Source organism: Globicephala melas, chromosome 17, assembly GCF_963455315.2.
Source record: "Globicephala melas chromosome 17, mGloMel1.2, whole genome shotgun sequence".
Lineage (NCBI taxonomy): Eukaryota > Metazoa > Chordata > Mammalia > Artiodactyla > Delphinidae > Globicephala > Globicephala melas.
The window spans coordinates 8,106,618-8,132,085 of record NC_083330.1 but is presented as its reverse complement, the minus strand read 5'-3'; the positions used below and the strand labels follow the sequence as shown (position 1 = coordinate 8,132,085).

The 25,468-nt window shown below is 43.2% G+C and overlaps 1 protein-coding gene and 1 long non-coding RNA gene across 5 annotated transcripts in view; one reads left to right on the top strand and one right to left on the bottom strand.

Annotated features, from left to right (window-relative positions):
- The window catches only part of CLVS1 (clavesin 1), a 415,580-nt gene that overhangs the window by 89,784 nt on the left and 300,328 nt on the right, over nucleotides 1–25,468 (bottom strand). The window lies entirely within an intron of this gene.
- The window catches only part of LOC132593806 (uncharacterized), a 124,885-nt gene that overhangs the window by 37,283 nt on the left and 62,134 nt on the right, over nucleotides 1–25,468 (top strand). The gene's annotated exons all lie outside the window — the stretch shown is intronic.

Below are 25,468 nucleotides of genomic sequence, written 5' to 3'. Positions count from 1 at the left end.
TTGAAACACTGAAAATAGACAAAACCCACTCTGGGAGCAGCACTGGGTACATTTTCTTCCTCTTCAATGTCTCTTACGCTCATTGATAGGAGCAGTGATGGCAGATGTAGGTCCTTAAGCCCTTTTCCCATTGTGGCTCATATTTATAAAATAATATGCTACTAAGTACCATGTGTACAAGAATTGCAAAGAAAACCAGGCTTTAAGGTTAATTTGGGGGACTTACCTGGTGGTGCAGTGGTTAAGAATCAGCCTGCCAATGCAGGGGACACAGGTTCTACCCCTGGTCCGGGAACATCCCACATGCTGAGGAGCAGCTAAGCCCGTGTGCCACAACTACTGAGCCTGCGCTCTAGAGACCGCGAGCTACAACTACTGAGCCCGTGAGCCACGACTACTGAGCCCGCGTGCCTAGAGCCCACGCTCCACAAGGGAAGCCACCGCAACGAGAAGCCCGCGCGCCGCAACAAAGAGTAGCTACCACTCACCGCAACTAGAGAAAGCCCGCGCGCGGCGACGAAGGCCCAATGCAGCCAAAACTAAATACATAAAATAAATAAACTTATTTTAAAAAAAGGATTAATTTTGGTTTAGGAGAGGGCCGTGGCTGTATTCACGTAAGGTTAGTGTGGGCGGTAAGAAGATTACAATCTAGAACAGTTAATAATACATGCTAGATGGATGTCTGCAGATAGGAAGGCTAGTATACCACGAGATTCTCAGCTCACTGGGAAAGAACTGGTCCCAAAACACCACTTTCAGACAGCCGAAATACAGGCAAGGAAGAGGTTTATTTCATTAGCCCTCTAGATGGGGATTGGGCCAGGGCCCATAGGAGCAGCAGCCATGGAAGAAAAAACACCCCAGTGGGAGTCAGCTCTGGGCAGTCCATCCATTACTAATGACTATGACAAACGAGTTTCATGCTTTTCTATTCTGGTAACTCTTGGGCTGAGGAGCTTCAGAAAAGTAAAAACTAGGAAGAGTCTCAAGAATGCAAAGAAAGCACTTAAGACTAGACGTGGAGCTATGATTATATCAGCCTAACGGGGGTCACGAACAGCAAGATCTCCTCTGACATGGGGGAATGAATATGAATGGCCACATCACTCTTACTTACAATGGAATTCAATTGATATTTATAGATCTTGCGTGGAGTTCATGGTAGTGTACTAGCCACTGCTTGAAATGGAATATTCTTTCCTCTAAGTCTGTCTGGCTCTTATAGCCATAAAATCACTTTCAGGATAAGACATTGGACAATAAGGTGAGGAGGCATTTTAGGAAAACATACATCCCATGGTACTACACTGCTTTGAATGATTTTGCCCTCCTGAGGTCCTTCCCTCTGAGTGATATGCTGCAATCACTCTTGCAATCAAGATTCCTTTCTGAAATCACAAACTGTGTGCAAGACAGTTTGAACTAAATAGTGCATTAGCAAAACAACTCTATAGATGTTACCTTGCATGGAAGGCATACCTGTGACTTGAGTTGGAAGTATGCAGCATCTCATAATTCTAATTAATTCATAAAATTGCCCATCTCCAATGAAAACTCCAAACCTCTGTACTTAACGAAGAGATCGGTGTATTCTGGCAGGATAACAAGATCTTAAAACCAAGAGAAGTCCCAAGGTTCTAAAATTAGTTGCCTGTAACTAGGAGTCTCAACCCTGAAAAATATGGGTAGTCCACATCAGAAGCTTCAATAGAGACTGATTGAATTCAGAGAGTCTGCAATCTGACTGAAGTTTTCAAAGTTGGTTTATCCTTTCCCCTTTTGAAAATTCTAGCCTTCTAATCATAAGCTACTTAAACAGCAGCAGGCAATCAAAGGTATGCAGGATTAAAAGGAGAGAGCCACAAGGAAATCATTACATAATGGAAAGAAAAGGCTTATTTTCGTAGATAATATATTCAGGAGAGCTTTATAATCTACTCTGATAGAAATGCAACTTGGTGGCTGGTTTCCAGATAGGCATCCTCTATCTGGCTATCACCCTTGAGCTGTTTCATCTTCCTCAAGACACCTCAAGGTTATTGGATTCTCAGAGAGAGAAAGATACAAGGCTCCCATGACCATCACAGCTGTCAGGCTCAGGAAGCCCCACACCACTGTTTATACCATCTCTGAGCTTTGGCACCACTGAGGCTAGTCTGACAGTAGGACTTTTTGGTCTTGATCAACTCCTGTGATGCTTGTGATAGTTCACAAATTGCAATAATGACAAACAGTTTGATCGTCCTTCTGAAACTAAGATAAATATATTTCATGCCCAGAAGGAACAAGCCTTTTGCAAACCCCACGTACTTTTCTTCCAGAAAAATCCCTTTTGGAGGTTTCAGAAGACAGGTGGGACCTTGAGTGCTCTGCCTATAATAGTTACCTGGCGGGACCAGACATGTCAGAATAGAGATGTGGGAATTTCTAGAATTCTCCTAGAAGAAGTTCCACATGCACATTCCCTGGGCCCCAACCCAGCCCAATTCAGGTGGTGGGTTATGGAGATGAAAGAGTAGCAGTGCCCTCTCCCTGCACCCTCTTCCCAAACCAGTGGCCTGGAAGCTCCCATGAACTCACTTACGGACCCCCAGTCAAAACACAAGCTCATATTTTTACCCTGCTTATTTGGGGAATCAGAATCAAAACAAAAGGTAACTCTTGAAACATTCATTAAAAAATAAACATAGGCTCTACATAGTTCATTTAACAACAACAACAAAACCAACGCAGGGTTTGGTTGACTTCTGCTAGCTGAGGGAGTGTGCTTAGAGGGTTAATTTTGCCCCTTAAGGTAACTTTCCTTATGGAAGGTCAGATGCCTCTGTAGGGAATCATTTTATGGAGGTGGTTAAAGACAACATTGGTTTCCTTTACTTAACTACATCACAGATTATCACTTGGCAATTCTCTAAGCAATTAGAGCCAGTGGTTATTATTTATTGCTGCCACTTAACAGTAGCTGCACTGCAGGAGATACTGTAAAACATCAACATACATTTATCTTCAACATAAGTCCAAAATATCCTACTCTGAATGGCAGAACAGAATTTGGAAAATGTATTACATGTGTATAGAGACACGATTTATGTATTTTAAATATATTTCTCACACAAAGAGAAAATACAACATTTTAGGACTTGGAATTTTGCTGTAGGAGGATTTCATTGCCTATATTTATCCTAACAAAATCTCAGAGATTGTAAAGGACGACTTAGAAAGATCAGTAGTTTAATTTCCAAAGAGGAAAAAATTTAAATGCTCAGGCTCTGGAAAGTTTTATCTCAAAATTTCCCTCTTGCTTTGATTCTCATCTGCTACAAAGTGGTGGGTTATTACCCATTCCTCTTCTATTAGTCAAGGCACAAGGAGGGTATTTCTAGTTCTGGCTCGTAAGAACATTCCCAGAGGAAAGAGCTGGAATCTTCTGTCTCTTTCACCCACATTCAGGAATATGGGATGGTACTTACCCACCCACTTAGTTCTCTGGACTCTGGGGAAGCTTGAGGGAGGGAGAATGGATTAAGACGAGGTTGGTTCTTCCAGAATGGATTTACAATTCAAATAGAGTGAAGCAACAGAGAGCTACAAGGAATCTTGTAGGTGATTTTCAGCAGAAGGTAGGATCACTCCCTCCCCAGTTTGGGGGACATCTGGTTATGCATATGGGAGGGAGTCATTGCTGGTTTTTACAATATTTGGAGAACGCTGCCAGCATTTATTGAGCAGAGGCCATTGACGCTAAATATCCTGCAATGTGCAGTACAGGCCCCATCCCCAATGCCAGTAACTTCCTTGTCTTGCATGGCGACGTTCAGATCCAGAGATGCTCAGTGAAACCTCATGAGCAGTTGGTTGCACAGTCATAACAGGGTTCCTGACTCCTGCGTCTAGTTTGCCTGTCACAGCTCTGAGACTCACAGAACAAAGGAAGAAACACTGGCTCAGATGGGAGGCTGAGCGGTGCGTGGAATCAGGAATTCCTGGTGCTTCTCTCTTGCACTTTCTTCCTCTGCGCCTGGACTACTCTCTCCCTCCTCCTCACCAGGCTCTTTCTCACTCTTTAAGCCTTGAGTCAGATGCTACTTTGTTAGGGACACTTTCCTGCCACAGGAAGTGGCGGAGTGTTGACAAAAAGCCCCACCTTGACCGAACTTTAGTCAGGCTCCTCTGAGTGTTTTCTTCATCCAGGCCTCCTCCTTGGTCCACATCCTTGGCCTGCAGAGCCCAGTTTTCCCAAAAAGTCCTGCTAAGCCAGGATTTGAGAATATTGACAATATTGAGAAATTTGAGAATATTGAGCTCTCCCCACCTTTCATATCTTAAACCAAGTTTCTCCCCGCCACCCCCATCCTTGGCACCTAACCAAATTCCTCTTAGGAATTGTCCGTCCACTCCCTCTCCCTGCCCATCAGCCATAAATCTCCACTTGTCCCTTGTCAAACACTCTCTCCTATTACAATAGTCTTGACCCCTATATGCCTGTATATACGCAGCATAGGCCGACCTCACGTTATTGAGCTGAGCTTTGTTGCACTTCGTGGACACGGCGTTTTTTACAAATCGAAGGTTTGTGGCAACCCTGTATCAAGCACGTCTATCAGTGCCGTTTTTCCAACAGCACTTGCTCACTTCGTATCTCTGTGTCTTCTGGTAATTCTCACAATGTTTCAAGCGCTTTCATTATTACTCTATTTGTTATGATGATCTGTGATCAGTGACCTGTAATGTTACTATTTCCATTGTTTTAGGGCACCACAAGTCGCACCCATATAATAACTTAATGGATAAAAGTCTGTGTTCTGACTGCTCCGCTGAGTGGCTCTTCCACTGTCTGTCTGTCTCCCTCTCCTCGGGCCTCCCTGTTCCTTGAGACACAACGATATTGAAATTAGGTCAGTAACCAATAACCAAACAATGGCTTCTAAGTGCTCAAGTAAGAGTCGTATGTCTCCCACTTTAAATCAAAAGCTAGATATAATTAAGCTTAGTGAGGAAGGCATGTTGAAAGCCAAGACAGGCCAAAAACTAGGCCTGTTACACCAGTTAGCTAAGTTGCCAATGCAAAGGAAATGTTCTTGGAGAAAATTAAAAGTGCTACTCTAGTGAACATATGAATGATTAAAAAAAAAAAAAAGTGAGGGGCTTCCCTGGTGGCGCAGTGGTTGAGAGTCCACCTGCCGATGCGGGGGACACGGGTTCGTGCCCCGGTCCAGGAAGATCCCACATGCCGCGGAGCGGCTGGGCCCGTGAGCCATGGCCGCTGAGCCTGCGCGTCCGGAGCCTGTGCTCCGCAACGGGAGAGGCCACAACAGTGAGAGGCCCGCGTATCGCCAAAAAAAAAAAAAAAAAAAGTGAAACAGCCTAATGGCTGATATGGAGAAACTTTTAGGGGTCTGGTTAGAAGGTCAGACCAGCCACAACATTCCCTTAAGCCAAAGCCGAAGCCAGAGCAAGGCCTCAGCTTTCTTCAATTCTGTGAAGGCTGAGCGAGGTGAGAAAACTGCAGAAGAAAAGTTTGAAGCCAGCAGAAGCTGGTTTATGAGGTTTAAGGAAAGAAGCCATGTCCTTACCATCAAAGTGCAAGGTGAAGCAGCAAATGCTGGTGTAGAAGTTGCAGCAAGTTATCCAGGTCTAGCCCAGATAATTAATAATCTTTATAATAATATAATGATGGATACCTTTCATTATATATTTGTCCAAACCCATAGAATGTACAACACCAAGAATGAACCATAATGTTAACTATGGACTTTGGGTGATTATGATGTGTCAGTGTAGGTTCATCAGTTGTGACAAACGTACCATTCTGATGAGAGATGCTGATGACTGGGAGGCTACATGTATGGGAGCAGGGGGTATATGGGAAATCTCTGTACTTTCCTCTCCATTAGACTGTGACTCTAAAACTACTCTTAAAAAGAAACAAATAAAAATGGACATTTTATTAAGAGCAACTACAAAAGAAAATGACTCATACGTTCTTCTGTTTGTTAGGATGGACACTAAAATCCACATGCCCAGTGTACCCTAAGCGCATAGCTTTTAGATCTCTTCCGTTGCATTGTTCTTCCTGCATGACTCGGGCAGCCTCTCTCCTGGGATACTCAGATCTTGAGAGGGGAGACGGGTTTTCAGTTCTCTGCTCCTGAAGCTGGGCTTTGAGGGCAAACACACCTGTCAGCATAAATCTTCATAATCATGTTCAGCTTTATATCCTGGAAGGGGAATGATGGTGTCATGCCTGGAATTCTGATCAAATTTGGGACTTATCCTTGGATAAGACACACTGGTTGGGCAGCTCAGAGCAATAGGAGCAAATTGGCTAAAACTTGGCCTGACAGCCTTCAGAAAAGGGTACAGAGGAAAGTCAAATACGGCTGAATCTTGGTAACAGAAAGGCTAAAGAGGCTTGCACATGGTATACGATATAATGGTATATTGATTTGACTTGCTAGAAATGACTAGCTTCAGAAGGGAAGTAGGTGATGGGCGAACAAAGAACATTCTTCAAATATTTGAAGAACACTTTCTCTCCTTCCTTCTCTCTTTGTTGGATCCAGAAGAAGAGAGAAATTTCTTAAATTACTGTTTGAAAGATTCATGTTGAAAGAAAAAATGTGCTGGCAATAAGGATTGTTCATGGTGTGAATGGATTATTGAGAGATTTAGAATCAACTTCTCTGCTGACCTTAAGATATACAGAATTTTAGAACTGTTCCAAAGCCTTCATCTTTATACATGAGAAAAGAACGAGGCTCAGAAGACACAGCTAACAAATATCAGTGCCCAGATTTGAATGTCAGTGTTCGAATATCACAGCAGGAAGGCACCTGAAAGACCATGCCATCCCCACGTGGCCAGCGGGGTTTGTTTTCCACCAACTTTTTACTAAGAAAATGTCCTGGCAAACAAAAAAGTAGAAAGAATACCACAGTTATACACCCATCATTTGATTCAACAATTGTCAACATGTGGCATAGTTGCTTTATCTATCATATGCGTATGTATGCGTATGTGTGTGGACAGCTAAAAGCAAGTGGAAAGTCCCATACGTCAATTTTTTTAAATGATTTCCTCGTTACTTGTCCTGTAGAATGTCCTACACTTTTGTTTTCTCGTTATGCCGTTTAATTTGTTCTTTTTAAACTGGAAAGAGGTCCACAGGCTTGGTGAGATTCTGGTTAGATATTCCTGGAGAGACTATTTTGTAGGATGATGTGCCAATAGGCTTGAATTCATTGCTGATTCTGACCTACTGATGGGTGCCGCAAGTGCTCTTATTGAGAAAGAGTCAAACACTACATGGAAGCTCAGCAGAAACTGGTGCCAAGATGGACTTATTGGTATTGAGGGGGTGGGAACAACTTTATATTTATGAAGAAGAGGGAGGAAGTGAATATTTTTTCAGTTGAGATAACTGCAGACTCACATGCCGTTTTAGTCATTTGTGTGTGTCTGTATATGTGCATTTAGTTCTGTGCAGTTTTATCAGACATATAGGTTGGTGCGTTCATCATCCCAGTCAAGATGCTGAACAGACCCATCACAGCAAGGGCCCTACATGCTGCCCTTATCATTCCTCCCTAAACCGTGGCAACCATTAAACTTGTCCTTTGTTTCTAAAATTTAGTCACTTCAAAAGTATTATAATAAATGGAACATTATGGTATATAACCTTTGGGGACTATCTTTTTTCATTCAGCATAATTACCTGGAGTTTCATCCAAGTGGCTGCATTTATAGCTTATTCCTTTTATTTCTGAGTAATATTCAATGGTATAGATTTGCCACCGTTTGTTAAACCTTTTGAAGGATATCTGAGCTGATTCTAGTTTTTGGCTATTACAGATAAAGCTGCTCTAAGCATTTGTGTATATGCTTTTATGTGAATATCAGTTTTATTTCTCTGAGACTAATGCCCGTGAGTCTAATTTCTGGGTTGTATGGTAATTGCGTGCATAGTTTTTTTTTTTTTAACGTCTTTATTGGGGTATAATTGCTTTACAATGGTGTGTTCGTTTCTGCTTTATAACAAGGTGAATCAGTTAACCATATACATATGTTCCCATATCTCTTCCCTCTCGCGTCTCCCTCCCTCCCACCCTCCCTATCCCACCCCTCCAGGTGGTCACAAAGCACCGAGCATAGTTTTTTACAAAGAACTGTCAAACTGTTTTCCAGAAATGCTCTGCTGTTTTAGGTTCCCACTAGCAATATTGATGAGTCAGTTTCTCTTCATTCTTCCCAGTATTTGATGTTGTCACTGTTTTTATTTTAGCCATTCTGATAGGTGTGTAGTGTTAGCTCCTATCTCTTATTTAGTGGCTAAGAACTTCCAATACTATATTAAATAAAAGTGGTGAGAGTGGACATTGTTGCCTTATTTCCTATCTTAGGGGGACAGCATTCAGTCTTTTACCCTTAAGTATAATGTTAGCTGTAGGTTTTCTGTAGATGCTCTTTACCAAGTTGAAGTAATTCCCCTTTATTCCTAAACTGCTGAGTTTTCGTTAGACTAAAATAATCATAAATGAGTACTGAATTTTGTCAAAGCTTTTTCTGTGTCAGTTGATATAATAGTAGGATTTTTCTTCTTCACCTTGTTGATGTGGTGAATTGTGCTGATTGAATTTTGATTGTTGAACTAGCCTTGTATATTTGGAATAAATCCTGCTTAGTCATTGTGTATAATTCTATATATCATGGGATTCAGTTTGATAAATTTTTTGATGATTTTTGATTCTAAATTCATGAAAGGTATTAATCTATAGTTTTCCTTTTCTCTACTGTCTTGGTCTGGTTTTTTTTTAATTAATTTATTTATATTTATATGTATTTTGGGGGGCACTGGGTCTTCACTGCTGCGCGGGCTTTCTCTAGTTGCGGCAAGCGGGGGCTAATCTTCGTTGTGGTGCGCGGGCTTCTCATTGTGGTGGCTTCTCTTGATGCGGAGCACAGGCTCCAGGCGCGCGGGCTTCAGTAGTTGCAGCACACGGGCTCAGTAGTTGTGGCTTGCAGGCTCTAGAGTGCAGGCTCAGTAGTTGTGGCGCACATGCTTAGTTGCTCTGCGGCATGTGGGATCTTCCCAGACCAGGGATAGAACCCGTGTCCCCTGCATTGGCAGGCGGATTCTTAACCGCTGTGCCACCAGGGAAGTCCTTGATCTGGTTTTGCATCAGGGTAATATTGGCGTCATAAAATGAATTGGGAAATGGTTCCTCCTTTTCTTTTTTCTGGAAGAGATTATGTAAACTTGGTGTTAATTATTCTTTAAATGTTAGGTAAAATTCTCCAGTGGAACCATCTGGACCTGGAGGACTCTTTTTCAGGAGAATTTTAATTACGAATTCAACTACTTTAAAGGTTATGGGGCTATTCAGATTATCTGTTTCATATTGATTGAGTTGTGTTACTTTGTAGTTTTGGAGGAATTGCTCCATTTTTTCTGAGTTGTTGAATTTATGAGAATAAAGTTGTTCACGGTAGTCCTTTATTTCCTTTTTTAAGGCTGTAGGATCTGTAGTGATATCACCATTTCATTCCTGATATTGATGATTTGTGTCTTCTCTTTTTAAAATTTTTGTCAGTCTTGCTAGAGGTTTATAATTTTTATTGATTTTTTTGGAAGAGGCAACGTTTTGCATTGATTTTCTCTTTATTTTCCTACTTTCAAGTTCAAGGATTTCCATTCTTTATTATTACCTTTTTCTGACTGCTTTGGGTTTAGTTCATTCTTCTCTGTTCTAGTTTCTTAAGGCTGAGATTTAGGTTTATGATTTGAGCTCTTTCCTCATGTCTAATAGCAGCATCTCATGCTATAAGTTAACCCTCTCAGCACTGTTTTCTCTGCATTCCACATAGGTGGATGCGTTGTCTTTTCATTTTCATTTAATTGTATATACTTCTAAAAATTTCCTTTCAGACTTCCTCTTTGACCCATAGGTTATTTAGAAGTGTGCTGTTTAATTTCCATGCTTTTGAAGATTTTCTAGTTGTCTTTCTGTTTTTGTCTTATTTCAGCAGTGGGAAAATGCCATGCTTCTTCCTTCTGCTGCCATGGTCAGGTGAAAAATCCACTGTCACTTGAATTAGTGTCCCTGTATATGTAATGGGTCTCTGGCTACTTTCAAGATTTTTTCTTTGTCTTTAGTTTACAAATATTTTATAATGATGTGTCTTAATTTGTTTTATTCTGTTTGAAATTCATTTATCTTATTGGATCTGTAGGTTTGTATTTTCCACCAAATTTAGGAAGTTTTCAGTCATCGTTCTCCAAGTACTCTTTCAGACCACTCTCTTTTCTCCCTCTGGAACTCCAGTCATACAAATATATGATTTTATGATATTGTCCCCCAGATCCCTGAGTCTCTGTTCAGTTTTTTTCAGTCTATCTTCTATCTGTTGAGATTGGCTAAATTCTATTTATCTGTCCTCAAGTTCACTGACTCTATCCTTTTTCTCCATTCTACTATTGAGACTATCCAGCAAAGTTTTTAAATTTTCTTTTATCATATTTTTCAGTTCCATAATTTCCACTTGGTTCTTTTTTATAACTTCTATTCTTTTGCTGAGACTTTCTATTTTTTCATGATGCACAGCTCACCTTATGTCACTGGAGAGAGTATTGTTAGATCCCAGGGGGAGGAATGAGGCCACCTGGGCTGCCTTCTGTTGCTAAGTTGGATGCCAGGAAACATTGACCCTGGGTCACTTTCTTCCATGGGTAAGGATGTAAGATAACCCAGGGCTATGCTATTTTCCAGTCCTGGGGTCTTAAACCAGTTTACCTTCTCCTTGCCACCTTCCAGCAAGGTTGTCTTGTTGTCTTCCGTGCTATTTCCAGGGATTATAGCTATGGTTAGTGTAGAGGAGCAAAGAGAAGCCCATCTATATCATTTTGTCTGGAAGAGAAGTCAGAAGAGACTGGTTTTTAAGGCTTTTTCTTCCCAGAGCAGTGGTTCTTAATCTGAAGTTATGTTTGGTGCCTTTGTATGCATCTGTCTTTCTCTGTAACCCGGAGTTTTCTTTTGTGTATCAAAGGAAAACACAGTGAAAAGTGTCAGGCCTTGCTCTCAGAGTGGCATCGTTTCCAGACACACTAGCTCTGCCCAGATGATGGGTTTCCATGAAAGGGCTCAGCCTGGCTCTTGGCCACTCCTGCCTCCCCTACTCAGGAAAACCAGAGCCTCAGCGCTGAGTATTTGTCAGAACCTCATGGTTAGGTAGCCCCTAAAATAGAAGCTCTACGAGGGTAGCATCTCCATGCATTTTGCTCACTGCTGTATCCTCAGAGCCTAGAGCAGTGCCTGGCATCAAGAAGTCATTCCGTAAACATCTGTGTGAGCAACACTTGGACTGGAGCTAAAGCAGCCTGAGAACACCCCACAGCCCCAGAACCTCCTTCTGAGCCCAGGGTAGCTCACTTACAGCCCTGTATGGGGGAGGGAGATTGTTCGATATGGGGTGAAGGCCTCACGGAGAAGACCCTATTTGATTTAGGCCTTCCTGGGATGCCCTGACAATGTGGGATTCCTTGGAGGAGTCCAGACCTGAGCAAGTACAGAGGAAGGACGAGGTTCAGCATATACCCCATAACGTGACTTACTAGGACAAGCCATGGTGCCAGTTACATCTTTCTGGGACAGATGAGGACATGCATTTATTCCCTACCAACTTCCTCATGCATCCCAAACTTTTCTAGACATCTCCATCAGCCCACCACGGCAGCCCACCAGGCAAGCAGCACACCATCTCTGTTCAGCTGCACAAGCAGAGAGAAGTGAGGAAGCCTTCATAAGAAAAGGCCAGATGCCCCTGTAACTCTGCTACCATCACAGCCATGTGGGTGACTGGGAATCACACAGTTAACTAAAGGCTTCCCCGCAGCTTCATTTCCTTTGCTAAACATGGTAATTGCTTTGCTCATTTTTGCTTTACCTTTGATTTCAATTCATATAAACAAAAACATCATGATATGAGGGGGAGGAGAAGAATATGCATTTTCTAAGCTGTCTGGGGGTTGACGATTGTTTGAATGTGTGCGTACTTTAAACAAGATGGTAGATTACACCATTAGCTTATCTTCAGAGTAATAAAGACTTTAGGAACCAAAAGTCTTCTAATGGTTCATTGAAATGGTTCCCTCTTGCAATGCATTATCGCCGTGCTTTACAATAAGGAGAAAAGTATGTTCCAGTACAACATCAGATAATGCCACGGACACAGGCTTGCAAGAGAAATAGCTCACTTGGGAAATAGAAGAAGCGAAGGAAACACACCGAGTGCAAGGTGCTAACTAGAACTCTGGTAAATGCAGTGAGCAATGACCCACGTGGGACCCCCGATTGTCTTCCATGGTCAAAAACACTGAGGAAGAGGGTGAGTAGAGAGGAGCCACAGTTTATGTGTTTTAGTTCATTGAATACCCTCACAGACTTATTAACCTATGCAGCAGGCAAAATTAAACCTTTCTTACATTTCTTGCATGGCAAAGAGACCAGGTGCCTCAATGATACAGTTCAGGGATTATTTGGATGGGGCTTAAAAAACACAGGCAGTGGGCTTCCCTGGTGGCGCAGTGGTTGAGGGTCCACCTGCCGATGCAGGGGACGCGGGTTCATGCCCTGGTCTGGGAAGATCCCACATGCCACGGAGTGGCTGGGCCCGTGAGCCATGGCCGCTGAGCCTGCGTGTCCGGAGCCTGTGCTCTGCAACAGGAGAGGCCACAACAGTGAGAGACCCGCGTACCTCAAAAAAAAAAAAAAAAAAACCTGCAGGCAGTGTAGTGCACACCTGTGTTGTGTTTGGAAAGTGCTAGAAGGCCAGGAAGTGCTTGATGTAACTACCCAGACTGATCCTTCACCACCTGGTGATTCCTGCCCTGTGAAACGTTAATGTATGGAGGCTAATTCTGTATTCATATTTTTTTCTCTTTGGAATTTTCAAACGAGAAACATTTGGGAGTTTGGAATCAAGTACACCAGAATTGCAAATCATTTCAAATTGTTTTTTTACTGACTCCAAGTGGCAGATCAAGAAGGTTCTGAGCACTCAGATGGGGGATCAAACAGAAAGAACAAAAAACTTCCTGGCGTGTGTTCTGAACCATACGACAACCCATTCCGTCTTTGTATTCCTTCCTATCTCAGGCACTATCCCAGACACAGGTTCACATGCAGAAATCTGAGACGCATCCTTGACCCCAGCCTTCTCCCCTTCCTCTCACTAATTCCCAGGCAGTCACAGAACCCTGTTGATTTCACGTCCTAGTAACTTGGCAGTCTGTCCAGGTCACCTTATCTCCACCACCACCTTGCTCCTCCAGTCACCCTCATCTCTGCAGGAAGTAGCCTTGGGACTGGCCTCTGCTGCTTTCACTCTTACCACCCTCTAATCCATTCTCAGCCCAACGGGCAGAGGAAATGTTTTAAGAGACAAACCTTATTCTACCGATCCTTTCCTTCAAACTCAACGGCCGCCTCCTGCTGTGTCTCAGGATGACCTGCCGGCCTCCGCGTGGCTTTGTCTCAGCCCTGCTCCACGTCAGTGCGTGTAAGTTGGGGCTCATTCTTGGTGCTGCTGCAGCCCCCTTTTGTGACCTGTGCCCCCTTGGAATTAGTTGTGCAGCAACGCCAAGGGTGCGTACATTTAACAAGAGAAGAAAGCACAATTATAGGAGTGAGTACCACTCTCCACCCAAGCTGTAAGCCTCCCGCTGACTGGCCTTCTTAAGTTCCCTGAATATACTATGCCTTTTACCACCTGAGGACATCTGCACAGACTCCGCTGTTGATATGGGATGCTAACCTTGGCCCTTTCAGATCTCCTCTCAAATCTCTGCCCCAGAGCAGATCAGGGGCCCTTGCTTTCCATTCCTTAGAATCCCGTTCTTCTCTCCTGAACAACTATCACACTTGTGCTTAAAAAATTACATGGGGCATTATTCGTGTGATAAACTGTCTCACAGCCGTTTCTACCATTAGAGCAGAAGCCCCGTGAGCACAGGACTTCCATCTGTCACGCTCATAACACTGTGGCTTGCTCGGGGCAGGAACTCAGGGTCTGTCACATGAATAAATTACCTGGGAGAAATACCTGCTTCCCGGTTTACAAGGAAACCTCAGGGGAGCAAAATCTTGAAGGTTTGCTAGTGAGAAAGCGATGATAAATGGACATTAATTGTATGCTGCCTTTTTTCTAATTAGAGGCATATAAAAGGTTATCATTGGTGTTTGGTAGGAGCCCTGTTATATCTTGGTGAGCACAGGCATACTGACACAGGCTTTAAGGGCCTCTGAAAGGCTCCCATCCTTGACTTTTCTCTGTTTTGTTTGCTCATCTGTGTCCTCTACATGTCCATGCGGAGACTGCTTATGGCAGTGGTTTCAGCCCTGGCTTCACCGCTGCGGAGTTTTTCCAAAATACTGATGGCCTTGCCGCATGCCCAGAGATTCTGATATAATCATCTGGGGGCAGGTCCCAGGTAGCCTGAGTTAAGAAGCACAGACTGAGTTCCATTCCATACTTAACTTCCATAAGTTATTCCATAACTTCGGCAAAATGCCCTATGCAGGTACATTGGAAGTTCTTTCATTTTTAAATAAATGTTCCTTAAGATTTGATGGACACAATTTTACCCTAAGCCATTGGACCAGTGTGCTTTTTTATGAAGTGTATCACCACAGAGTTAAGTGTGCTCTCTCTTCATTGTCTAAAATAACCAAGAATGGATATGGGTTTAGGGCAGTGGAGTCAGTCACTCTTGAGCTAATTTGAGCTGAGTTTCCTGAAATACCTGCCCTACAGCCCAAGCTCAGGACCCTCCCCAGCCCTGCCCCCGGTGACCCTGCCAGTCTCTATATCCAAATTCTCCAGCACCTGCTGTCACCATCCACAGCCCTCCCCAGCTCAGGAACAAGGCTCTTCACTCACTTTTCTTCTTCTCTACCTCTTCCTTTCCTTCTATCTCTCTTCTTTTCCTCCTTTTCCCATTTTCTACTTCCATTCTGTTTTAGTCAAGCCTGGGCCTTTGAAAGACCTGTTCTTTTCCTGTAACAGCTGAAAAATATCTGCAGATGCCATCAAGCCAGACACACACCCAGAAGCAGCTAACAGGGAAGAGAGAAAAAAGCTGGCACAATATTCTAGAGGACATCCAGTCCTCCAAATGTAATGAAGAGTTTCCTTCTCACCCAGGACTATACACGTTGCTTCTGAACCCTGAGCACCCCTTGCTTTTAGAAAAGGGTGTCCCACATGCTGTGTGATCTTTCTGAGCGACCCTCAGCCTGTGAAAGCATCTAGTATGGGGCACTCATATGAGGGTCGTGAACAATGCAATGTCAGCCTAGTCCTTGCTTTGAGAATAAAAATTAAAATGCAAATGGGATTTTATAAGTAATTTTCATAAAGGTAATTGTCAGTAATGGAAAAAATACAATTACAAGAACACGGTAACGAGAAGCAAAGTTGAACTTGCTTCATCTTGGCTCTCATGGATGTGTTGGCAGGTGCATTGCTCTTCTGTAGCAATGTACTCTTTAATATAGGTTAATAAAGGGATTTGTTTTTATTAAAAACCTTCAGTATGATAGTTTAGAAAACTACCACTGAAGAGATGCTACACAGCAGCAGATGAGCTGCTCTGAGCCAACAAAACACACATTTGCCTTTGGTAGCAGTGGATCACACGGATGTAATTTTCCATATCCGTTCCATATGGTACTTTTTCGCTCTCTCTGGGATAGCACTTTTTCTTAGGTAGTTCAGACCCCAAACGGTATGCCTTTTGCAAAACCTCAATGTAATAAGCAAGAGGAAAAAATGAATACTTACCAAAGAAGTATGTCTTATAGCTAAAAAGTCAAGGCAAATATTGGAACCAAGGAAAAAATGAGAGCTGGTTCCTTCAACAAGGGGAAGAGTGTCTCAGATCCTATTGGCTATTCATTCATTTATGGAGCACCCATGTCTATGGCCCGATGCTCAATTCTAGAACAGCTGAGATAGAAGGTCAGCTTGCACATACTCCAGTCTGTACTGCAAGATGCCAGAACTGGGGGCAGGGGGTTGAGCAGATCGCTCTGGGGTCATAGAGGAGACAGAGGTGATCCGGCAGAGCTAGGCAGCTCCATTTCCTGGAGATGGAGTCTAATCCTACTGCAATGTGCCGAGCACCGTGCCCCATCTGGTCCTCCTGAATTAAAGAGAGATCAATCTTGCACTGTATTCGGGATGGTCCACTTGTGGCCATAGTGGTGAAGGGTGGGAGCTCTGGAGCCAGACAGTAGGGTATGAATGTTGCATCTGAACTTACCAGCTTGACTTGGCCAAGTTTGTTACTGTTTATTAATTTCTTTGTGACTCAAGTTCCTTGTCTGTATAATCAAAATGAGAGTGCCAAATTCATAGGATTTTGGTGACAGAATTAACTTTGAAAAGATGTGCAAAATATCACTCATTTGTTTAGCAAAGGGTAACTGAATTCTGTGTGCCTTGCAGTGTGCCAGATGCAGGGGCAACAGAAGTGAGGGCAGCACAGCTTTGGTTTCCAAGCTTTTACCATTCAGGGAGAGACCAAGAAGAAAACCAAGCAGTAGATCTCGCGTGAGAAATGCAGTGGTGAACAGGATGCCAAGCAAGGCAGACAGGTAGCTCAGGGAGCTTTGTGTAGGGTGGGAATTGGCAACACATGCCGACATCAAACTTCACTGGCCAAGTCACAGAGGAGCTAAGACCTCTCTCCCTGCTGAGTCCAAGGCAGAGCCCTCTCCTCTCGGCAGGGCTCTGCTCTGCTCTCTTTTCTCTCTCCTCCCACCAGCCCAGTGATGCAATTAGAAGGGCCCTGAGCTCCCCTCTGGATGGGGAGGAGAGTTCTTCCCCCTCTGCAAGGGGCACAGTGGAGCCAGGATGAGACGTGGGTATGAGGGGGAGGGTGCTCATAAGGGGAGTCCGCTGGACGCTCCAAGGAGAGACGAGCAGGTGCAGCCCAGTTCACACTGGAGCGAACAGAGAGATCTGGGGCAAACCACCACCTGGCACTATCCCTGCAAACACCTCTCAGGAATCTGGGGTTTTCGGAGTTGGGTAACTGAAGGTTAGAAATTCTATCACTTTCCGCTGGAAAGCCAACTAACACATTTTCATGACTCTTTGAATCCGCCATTCTTCAGATGCTAAGCATTAAAAGCCCTCCAGGAAACGGCAGTGAGTTCAGCATCCATTCATACCGTGCTGTCTGAGTATGAATGAGGAAACAGCAGCTGTTTTCACTCAGGAGTGTTCACACCCAAGTCTTCTTCAAATGCCCTTCAAAGCCATCAGTTAGATTCTGGTAGCTTTATCCCAACCTGCTGGTACAACCTTGGCTTTCGCCTCCAGCCTTAAAAGGTGGAGCATACTGCCAGACTGTCCCCCGTGTATACGTTTTTGTCTGAAACACAATTCTCAACCCCAGGGGAACGTTCATCTGACTGACGCTCAACACAAATCCTCCCGGGTTGTAATTCACGGAGGCACGCGGCGCCTGGAGAGCTGGCCGCCCAGCGATACCAGATGGTGGGTGCGGGATTGATGAGGGACCCTCCTGAGAGATGCTGGAGGATACAGGCATGGGTGGGAGTTCCCAGCCTGCGGGCCAGGCCTATGATTTGGGACATGCATATTCACGAAGGCCCCAAAAGAGACCAGACAGCCAGCTGTGAACACATTGTATGTACGGAAAATGGCCCCCAGAGCACAAAGAGAGCGGGGCAGCGGGCCAGAGGGCCCTCCATTCATTTGTGGGCTTTAACACAGGTCTATTATCTTTAACAGCTTCACGCTTCCATCCAGTTTTAGTCCCAGCACAGTTTGCAGACCCCTTTCCCTCTAAACAGAATGATGGGCTTCTCAACGTGTGGAATAGAATTCATTCTGCTGTAGTGACTAGAATGAAAAACGCCAACACCATCAACAAGCCGAAGAGGAAATGTTTTCTACTGTTTACCCGCTAGGCCTAACTTATTCTTCTCAGTGCACTTTAAAGGTGTGTGTTTGTATCCACAATACCTTTAAGAGAAGGCCAGTATCTTCAGCGCCTCTCTCCTGCCTGTGATGTGTGCGCTGAGCTGACAGAACGGACACCTGGTTACAAAGCAGAACAAAGCAAAACCCAGGACCTACGAAGTGTCTTCCCATCCCCAAAACTGCCAACCTGAAAATATTCTACCCCAGAGTTTAAAAATTATTGAAACTATTAAAAAAGAGAGATTATTCAGAAACAAAATTTCTATTTGCTTTCAACAATACGATATTAAAATTCATCCAATTAGAAATGTACCCAGCACTTCCAGAAAATTAGGAGAGTTCCTATTCTTTATTCCTCCCTCCCTCCCTCTCTCTTTCTTTCCTTTCTTTCTTTCTTTCTTTCTTTCTTTCTTTCTTTCTTTCTTTCTTTCCTTCTCCCTTTCTTCCTTCCTTCCTTTCTTTCTCTCTTTCTTTCTTCCCCCTTCCCCCCTTCCTTCCCCCCTTCCTCCCTCCCTTCCTTCCTTCCTTCCTTGTATTCCTCACTGATCCTATCCGAGGGGCTGTACCTCTCCTTTCAGACAGCATCCATCTGTGCCCTGAACCTGGCCTCTGACCCCTTAAAGAGTCAGAGTCCCTTTATCCACCACACTTGGTGTGCCTGCTGGGTGAGTTCCCTCCAGGGAAAGGCATGCCATCCCAGGATGCTTGGATATCTGATCCCCTAAAGGCTCTACTCTGTGCTTGGGGCAAAAGAGAAAAAAATCTGCCTTTGCTGCAGTCTCTTTTTCAAAAAGAGTAAAGCAGAAGTTTGACACGTTTTAGAATGTGACGTTTGATGCTGAGAGACAACCAAAGCCTTACATTGTAAAATAAACTCTAGATAATTTATACGTGTTACCTAGGTTTTTACTGCATATTTACAAATAGACTCCTACTCTGAAGAAAACTGGCTTAACAATTTCAGTGAGGAATACAAGCGGGTGGGCTGGGGCTTCTCCACGCCTGCTGGACCCTCTTTCCCACTCTGAGCTGTCAGCTTGGGTCGGGGACCCAGAGCCAGACCCAGAGCTGCTTCCAGCAGTTGCTAGGACACCACTCAAGCTTCCCTTCAGAGTATAAAGTCTCACCATACATTCATCCTTGAGAATTTCCGGGCTTTAATCCAACTTGAGACTCACATTTCCGTCTGTGAGTGATAGACTTCTGTTTTGTTATTATTTGATCTCCTAAGGAGGAGAAGAATCTCTCATCAGCCAGAAAAGACGACTTTTCCTAGTCCACTTGGACATAAGCGATATTTCCTGGTTCAGGGCTGATGCCCTTCTCTCCACCTGGATAGATCCTGGTCATTCACTAAGATCCCGCGTAGCCATCGCTGTCTGCCCCTCCCCCTCCCCACACGTGAGGTGCCTCGCCTTTGCATTGCCATGGCAACCAACATACTTATTTATGACAGACAGCACTTACTACACTTTATGGAATTACTTTACTCAGGTATCCCCTTCATTAGCCACTTAATTTTTCAGGGGTAGCCATCTTGCTTATTTATATTGACGATGTTGAAATTTATCCAATTTCTGTGATCCTGGGAAACAGCAGAGGTTACGCAATCTCCCCACCCTTTGTGCTCCAGGAAAAAAGCACTGACTGCAAAGAAGCACCCTGCCCGCATGACTTAGATCAGACTCACACAGACGCTCCCTCCTTTGTTGACCTGTGACACGCACAGACTCCCCAGCTCCCCATTCATTGCCTCATAAATGATTAGCTGAACTGCCGGTCCCCACTGATCAAAGGAGCAGAATGCTTGTTAACCAAATTTGGTTAAGATTCTCTCCTTTCCCTGGACCCTGAAGGTTGGTTCCTCCTCACCTGGTCTCAGGATAATACATTCTCTGATTTCCTCTCCATCTGGCCATCCTTTCATCCCATTTCCCACATCCAGATCTTTCTAGCCTTGTTTATTCCTCCCCAGAAAACTCTGTCTGCTTAACCCGTGAGATACTCGCAGATCTTATGTTCAGAGTGGTCTCCCTATTGCTTTTTTTTATTATTATTATTAAAGTGTGGTTTTTTTTTTTAACTTTTTATTTTGTATTGGAGTATAGTTGGTTAACAATGTTGTGATAGTTTTGGGTGCAGAGTGGTCTCCCTTCCCCTGCTACAATAGGGGGACCCAAGGGAACTTAGGATGTTTCTACACTGCGCGTCATCTGTGTGCAGAAGTTCCTTCTGCAGGTTCTTGCCGTCCGTCCCAGTTCCTCTTGCTACCTTCTCCCATGGCTTCCACATGCTGGGCAGGGTGGCTGCATGGTGTACATTGTGATCTGTTGGGGGTTTTTTTTTCTGTTTAAAAAAATTTTTTTAACTAAAAAGCAACTCATTGAGTTACCTTGCAGTGGGTTGTGTCTAAATCTTTTTTTAGACTGGCTTCAGCGTTGTGCAGTTTAAAACAAGTAACTTAAATAACTTAAACTTATTTAAATCCTGAATTGTAAAAAAAATTATTTCCTCCCTTTGCAGTAATCTTTTCTGAGTGAAGTCTCTCTTTACTAAGTCCAGATTTGTTTTTTATTTGACCATATATTTATTCTCACACAGTAAGCACTTGGTAAACTTTTTAAGCTGTTGTTGCTTTTGGAAGTTTTGAAACTTAAGGTCTCTGATGAATAATTAATCGTAAGGTTTCCTTTCTGTTTTATTTTTCTTGCAAGCTCCAGTTAGTCAAGTACTGTTAAGTCAGTACCTTTGGAATCTCTACAGGACTCTGTCAAGTATCACAACTAGATGATTGGCCTTTAATTTCTAAAGGAGTTTTCCGATTATAATTACTTCCTACTATGATGCTTTACCTGTTTGTCACTGGATATGCACCTTATTAAACTTTCAAACTTTGCCATATCTTTCTTCTTGCCCTAATTCAAAGGGTATTTCAAAACTTTTTTGCTTCCTAAGCAGTGTAATAAAAAACATAATCAGTAAATGCATATAAAAATGCATGGACTGGGAGCTTCCCTGGTGGCGCAGTGGTTGAGAGTCCACCTGCCAATGCAGGGGACACGGGTTCGTGCCCCGGTCCGGGAAGATCCCACATGCCGCGGAGCGGCTGGGCCCGTGAGCCATGGCCGCTGAGCCTGCGCGTCCGGAGCCTCTGCTCTGCAATGGGAGAGGCCGCAACAGTGAGAGGCCCGCGTACCGCAAAAAAAAAAAAAAAAAATGCATGGACTAAAAAACTCTTAGGTATTTTAAATGTTAACATTGTAATATCCTTGCAGGAAAGTATAAAGAAAATATATGAACAAAATGAAAGAAACCTCTTACAGCTTCCAGTTAAACATGGCAGATTGAGCATATGATTTTATTTCCTCTCCACTTAAGACCTTATTTACATAAGAGTAAAAGAATTTTTTAACAATGAGTAAACCTTGGGAACAAAGAGAACATATGGAGAGATGATGGCAGATGAGAGATATTATCAAATTTTGGAAGCTGGGAAGCAGATGGACAAGTGGCTGCTGACGTAACAGACCAGAGGAAGGAAGCCAGCGAGAAGCAAGTCGATTTTGCACCATGAGCTCCTGGAAATGCTCAGGAGATAGTCTCCTCTGAAGGATGGGGCAGGTGGCTCAAACCAGGGGAGTTCGTGGAACGTGTTTAAAGGAGCAGTTAGATACTAGATCCCACTCAGGAAAAGGACAGTTTACCCTCCGGAAGTTGGAACAGAGAGGCTCCCGGATGCTATGTGCAGCTGGGGCTGGGCCACGGGCCAAGCAGGGGGTTCACTGAAAGTCTGTTTCTGAAACTGCAGAAGCACTTGTCCTCCGTCCCCACACTCAGCTCCCAGAGAGCTGGCACCGCCCGCACCCCTGATCAGGAGATTGGGAGGACTTCTCTCTGGGGATGCTGAACCGGGCAGGAAAAAAGACCTACAGATACTGACAATTGGGAGGCCTCCATGGAAAAAGCCAGCTGACTACCTTGTCATGCCACCGTGGAGCTCACGGGGCCCTCCCATGCAGGCTGAACTTCCCAACAGGTGTTCAGTGCCTCCACTCTTAAAAATGACTTAGCCAAGGATCAAGGACAAGTGAGGAAACAAATTAACTTAGAGAAGGTGAGCATATGCAAGAAGGAGGACTATAATTAATATTATCGGAGAGATGAAAATATTGCATCTGTGGGGGAAAAGAGTAAGATATTGTTAACAACACAACCAAGAGTACTCTTAGCAAGGAAAGGTGTGATATCATGTGTGAAAAATGCAGAGAAGGGTAAGAAAGTCACATCAATAAAGTCTTAAAAAGATAAAACAACAAAAAACAAATTTAGAAAGTGGAAGAAAAGAGTAAAAAAGTTAGAAGTTAACTCCTGTAAATCAACCATTCACATAACAGGAGTTACAAAAATAAAAATTAGAGAAAAAGGAGAAGGGGATTTAACAATTAAAAGTGATAATAAAATAAGAAAGTTTCCCTGGACTTAAGCACATGGATTTTCATATTGAAGGGCTCATGGAATGTTCAACTGAGTAAATGAAAAAGACCCAGCCCCTTCCTTTACCATGAGGGGTTTTGCACACACGTGTGGATGCTACACACCTGCGCCTCCATCAGCCCTTGGCCTTGGAGTGTGCACACAGTGAGAACATCTGCCTTTGCAAGGAGGACCTGAAAGGGCACGTGGGACCATCTGGGCAGGGAATTCTGGAGTCCAGGGGTTCAGAAGCCACATTTAGGAGGGCAGAGGGGCACAGCGTCCAGGTGGACATGTCCCTGTCCCCTTGGCTCCCTTGGCCAGGGGATCCCATGACATAGAGGGGCAAGGATGGAGGAAAGCCAGAGTCTAAGGCTCATGGCCAAGGGCAAAGGGCAGTGCTGGATGCACAGAACATCAAGTAATCTCTTATAAAAGCAATTACTAACCTAAGGGATAACAAAATGTTGTATAAGGAAGGAAATGTCATCATAGTTTTTAAAAACATTTTTTAAATGTTTTTTAATGTTTTTAAATGTTTAATGTTTTTAAAAAACATTAAAATATAATCATTTTTTAATGTGGTCAGCTATGAATATGATTTATATAGTTATAAAAATATAAACACTAAGTACTGATTTAGTCCCAAATTGTGTTTTCACGATTTTAAGAAGTTGGGAAGAGGGGAAAATGATGTGCAAGTTGGGGTTAAACTCTCTTAGCAGAATCACTAAATTCTCTTAGCAGAATCACTAAATAGTAACTTAAACCAAAATGATAAACAAATAGCAATTTATGCATGTCACTTCAAAATTTGCAAGTAAATACTAGAAGATACAGTCAAAATGATTGAAAACATTTGCCTCTGTACAAGGGAGTTAGAGATAGAGATAATGAGAAGTAAGGAGATGCTGTCTACTGTTCAGAAGCTATTATAATTTGGCTTTTGATAAAATCACAATTAAATTGAAAAAGAAGATTACATTATTACTTTTATAAAATCAAAATTAAATTAAAAAAGAAGATAATTAGAAGGAAATACTGGGGGAAAATGAATGAGAAAAAAATGAAGAGAAAATATAGAAACATCAAAAGGGAGGAACCCAAAATTTTTTAGAATAGAAAAAAATAAAAGGAAAAGAATGTACAGGTCCAACTTGCAGACATAATATTGAAAATTCCATTTTAGACACAGTGCACTATTCTGCAAAGATTTCATGGATTTGTCATTCACTTATTTTATTGCCTTAGCTTATTCCTCATAATATGCCTCTGAGTTAGCAAATGTTCATGGTAAATAGAGTGCAGGGTGAGGAGGGAGGGGAGTTAATAACCAACGACAAGTCTTTGTTACCTGAAGAATTACCTCCCGCTGAGAGACAGCCACATAAGTGGGAAAACATGAAAACACAAATGATAGACCCATAGAAATCCATCTAAGTGAGATTAGAAATGAACTCGCACGCTGGAGGACTCCTGAGGCTTCAGGGAATCTGCAGTCTGAAAGATGCTTTATGGAAGTAATGGATTTGTCTGATGAATGAAGGAAGAAAAGACAGTTCTTGCATGGAGATAAAGAAGGTGATTTTTAGAAAAGAGTAAGATTGGCCAGGACAAGGTTGAAGGGACAGGACAGCCTGCCCACCTGACCTGGCTCTAACTTGCCCACGATAACCCTGACCAGCCTGTGTGTCCAAGTCGACCCTCACCTTCCAATTCAAGCCCCATCTCCACATAAGCCACAAATGGGCCCTATTAGGAAAGACAACAATAATTTCTCTCCTCCTCACTGCTAGCTGAGGTCCTGTACCCTCATTTGGGGCACTTTTAAGATTTTCTGCCAGGTGTCCCGATCCAACTATTCCCTGGATTAGAAGGCCACCCAGAAAGAGCGTGGCCTTTGACACTGAATTTGAGTTAGAATTCCTGCTTCATCTACTTACTACGGCAGCGGTACTGGGCAAGTTCACAGAACTCCCGGAGCCTGTTTGCCCACCTGCAAACTGGGCGTAATGAATGTGTAATTAGAAATGTCTTTGGAAGAATGGAGATAATGTATGTAAAGTACCTGTCAAAGAGCAGGTGTGCAAAGCATGGTGGCTGCTGTTATTATTACCGAGATTATGGTTATTTACATAAGTATTCTTTTCTCAGTTAAACAACACGTATCTTGAGAACAGCGACTTGTCTTTTTCCCTTCTTAGAATCATAGTGCCAGGCACATGGTGGATATTACTGTATCTGTGTAGATTAAGATAGGGTTGGCACCGTGTGTGTTTAGAGGAGAATCCTATACTACTAATAAAAGATGATGGCTGAGGGGAGGCCACTGAATCTAATCCTGACCCAGGAGCAGGGAAGAACACTTAGGTGGAGGTGATCTGACTATGTTGTCACACCCCTTTAATATGAGGAAGAGAAAAAAATGGGCAGAAGACCTAAATAGACATTTCTCCAGAAAAGGCATACAGATGGCCAAGAGGGACATGAAAAGATGCTCAACTTCACTAATTACTAGAGAAACGCAAATCAAAGCTAAAATGAGGTATCACCTCACACCTGTCAGAATGGCCATCATCAAAAATTTACAAACAATAAATGCTGGAGAGGGAGTGGAAAAAAGGGAACCTTCCTACACTGTTGGTGGGAATGTAAATTGGTGCAGCCTCTATGGAGAACAGTATGGAGGTTCCTTCAAAAACTAAAAATAGAGCTACCACGTGATCCTGCAATCCCACTCCTGGGCATATATCCAGAGAAAAACATGGTTTGAAAGGATACATGCACCCCAGTGTTCATTGCAGCACTGTTTACAACAGCCAAGACATGGAAGCAACCTAAATGTCCATCAACAGATGAATGGATAAAGAAGATGTGGTACATATATACAACGGAATATTACTCAGCCATTAAAAAAATAAAATAATGCCATTTGCAGCAACATGGGTGGACCAGGAGATTATCATCCTAAGTGAAGGCAGTC